Raw genomic sequence first — 3494 nt, forward strand, 5'->3', positions numbered from 1 at the left:
ATCCTGGAGGTGGCAGCTTTTGCCAAAAGATAACATGTATTTCAGGTGGCTTCCTTGGAGGAGTGGGTTGCTACCTGGGATCTCAGGTCCCTGAAGCAGGGCACAAGACAGTCTGGGACATGTCTGGGAGGAATCTTGGGCACATCCCAGAGAAGAGAGTGTCCGTTCAGGGTGAAAAACCTCTTGGGTGTCTTACCTGGAGGAGCCTGGGGCTGCTACCCAGCATTAGGCCTCTCGAAATCAGGGGTCAGAAGACTTCAGGACATGCCTGGAAGGAATCTTGGGTTTTAAATGCCTGCTGCATTTAATGTGACAAATTAATTTGGTAAGAGATGAATCCCCTTGCGTTCTAGTCAGTCCCCAGAGATTAGAGGGGCTGGGGGTCTGGGCTTATCTCTTCATAGGCATGTCAGTTATTGCCATGACTGTCGTCCTGACAGCAGCCGCACGAACAGCCCTGGTGCTGTAGGGCCCGTTCATTCAAGAGAAGCCGTCAGGGTCACCAATAGTACGGTTTATTCTTACGCAACGTCCACGGGTTCTTTGGGATTGCCTTCGATATATGCACAGGCTGCAGGTGGGCTGTAGAGCACTACCCACAAAAATCGATTGCCATCACACACCGTTGCCAGGTAATCCCTCAGCGTAGCCGAGGGCCCAAACCTTACCAAAAGGCGTCCCTTCTGGGGCGGGGGGGGCAGTGAGCTTAGCACTCCAGATTCAAAGACTTTGGGCTGCCCTGGAAAATTATGCAGCAGCCAAAATATCTGCGATGTAAACTTTGTAAACAGTATGCTTCTGTATGAATTAAGACACCCAGTGGAAAAAGACCTCCAGACACCTTTCCTTTTCAAAAGGTCCAAACTGATTATGCTGAAATGCCAAAAACAATGGGGTATACTCTTATATGTAGTGATAACTGATCAGTTAACAGGCTGGGTAGAAGCTTTTCCTGCCAGGAAAAATGATTCAAAAGCAGAAGTAAAAATATTACCTCAGGAAATTAATCATAGGTACGGAGTTCCTGAAGTCATTGATTCTGATCAAAGGGGTCATTTTGCAGCTGCAGTTTTAATTCAAATTTAAAATTCCTTAGGAATTTTTGGTCAATTTCTCACTCCACATCACCCTGAATCATCTCATATGGTCAAGTAGAATGAAGGAACAAAATCTTAAAAGAAAAATTAAGGTTACAATTAAGATTTTTAAACAGACTGGCCTAAAGTGGCCTGATGCTTTAAATTTAGTGTGATGGGATATAAGTAATACCCCAAGACAGCCAGTTGGGATTTTCCCAGCTGAAATTTTATTTGGGAGAATACTTGCTGTGCCTGGGACATACATGCCAGCAAAACCCAGTATTTTGGATGGACATGAACAGGTTACGCAATATGGTTTATATTTACAAAAGTCTTTTTTTTCAAATGTGCAATCATGCTTATTGGTATCAGGGAGTTACTCCTAAAATTCAAGTTCATAACATCCAACCAGGAGACAAAGTTTATATTAAATTTAAAAGGAAGAACAGGTTTGAACCAAGACGGGAAGAGCCTTATACTGTTTTGTTAAATTCTATTTATGCTGTTAAGATATGTGGAAAGAGACTTAGATTCATCATTCTCATGTCCGCAAAGAATCTGAAGCCTAACAGACTGGTATAAATCATTTTTGTCCAATACTTATCGGTATCTTTTTCTGGGACGACACCTTGTGGACAAAGTTTGCATTGCGCTATCTGGATGCCAGTGCCAATAGAACTGTTATTGTATATAGTGATTATTCTTGTGAGTTTACAGGTCAGATTACAGGTCATCAAGCAGAGGCTGGCAAAATCTTTTTTTCATCTAGTTATCCGAAGACCAGCCAGAGAGGCCCTATCTATCTGTCTGATACTTCTCTCAATTTCTGAGCAAATGTTAGATCTCGGCTTGACAATCCATGGAATACTTGAACCAGGGGCTGTGGCAGGTCTAATCAGTTGGGCCTCTCAGATATTATGTTTGCATATCACATTCAGATACAGGAACCAACATGGGGAGTTGGGACATGGTGTTATGATTATCAGATACGGGGAATTTATTGCAGTGGAGACTGGTGCTGTTATGGATTTAATATATCAGGCAATCATTTTACTTTTAAATTCAGGATTGTGATTTACAACATGATGTGGGGACCACAATTAAATTCCTCTCTTTGGACTATTGAGTTTAGACATGCCGTAGCTCACGTAAATCTTTCAGACTCTTGTTCAGATTTATACAGAATCAAACAATTTATTCAGAAACCTAGGGATCTTAACCAAGTCAATTTAATGAGTATGTGAAAAGGAAATATGCATGTGTTTTTAATGAGATCTTTTACTAGGAATTTAAATATAAATAAATGCTGGATTTGTGTAGCCTTACCCAAAATAGTAAAGCCAGGATTTAAATTGGTGGGGATTCCAATTCCTAGAAATGCAAATTGGAAGAAATATTGGTATAATACCACTTTCTTTGAGACTTATGAGGAACAAATTTGGGAAATAGCTTTATCTGATTCAGGACATTACTCACAAGCCCACTGCGTGCAGAGATGTTAACCCCAAATGCTGATAACCAGCATTTGTGTAAAAATCTTGCCTTTGTAGGAAATTGGACTCAATGCCAAAATACTTCTATTTCTACAGGAATGTATTTAAGCTGGTGAGCACCAGAAGATCTGGGGATAATTTGGCTATGTGGAAACAAGGCCTATAAAGCCTTGCCACCGAATTGGGGACGTATTTGTACTTTAGGAATGATGCCTACTGATGTAGAAATTAATCCAAAACCTATTACAGGTTCAACATGGCATAGAACCTTTTTAATTCGAACTTGAAGAACAAACAATCCCCTGATCGAAAGACCAACAGAATTTTATTCACTTGTTAGATGGCTTATCCCCTCTCTAGGAGTTAGTGAATTAGAAAAGGCAATTTTAAATGTTTCTGGGGAGATTGAAAAATTGGCAAATTCTACCGCTCATGGATTGCTTACCCTGCAAAAGGAGGTGACAGAACTTTCGAAAATGACCATAGAGAATAGGCTGACACTGGACATGATTTTAGCTTCACAAGGAGGAGTTCGTTCTATTTTAAATGTTAGCTGTTGTATGTATACAGACCGACCTGGAAAATTAATAACTGATGTTCATAGAATCTGGGAAGTAAGTTCAACTATGCAACAAATTCAGAGAGATGATACTTCTTGTGGATTTTCTGACACTTTTTCTTGGTTGACATCCTGGTTTACGGACTTAATGATTTAGTTAAAGAAATTAATTCTTATTGTTTTAACCATTATAATAATAATCTGTGTGATTATTTTGTTTCAATGTTGCATTGATTGTTCTTTTTTAATGCGGAAGACAGAGTGATGTGGAATTATAAATAAGAAGGATCACAGGAGTGCCATGGAAAAACAAAATGAGAGAATTTGTAAAAGGAACAAGCTTTATAAAACTCTTTTAGGATA

This window comes from Athene cunicularia, unplaced genomic scaffold (assembly GCF_003259725.1).
Source record: "Athene cunicularia isolate RWA unplaced genomic scaffold, athCun1 SCF_1, whole genome shotgun sequence".
In the NCBI taxonomy this organism is placed as follows: Eukaryota; Metazoa; Chordata; class Aves; order Strigiformes; family Strigidae; genus Athene; species Athene cunicularia.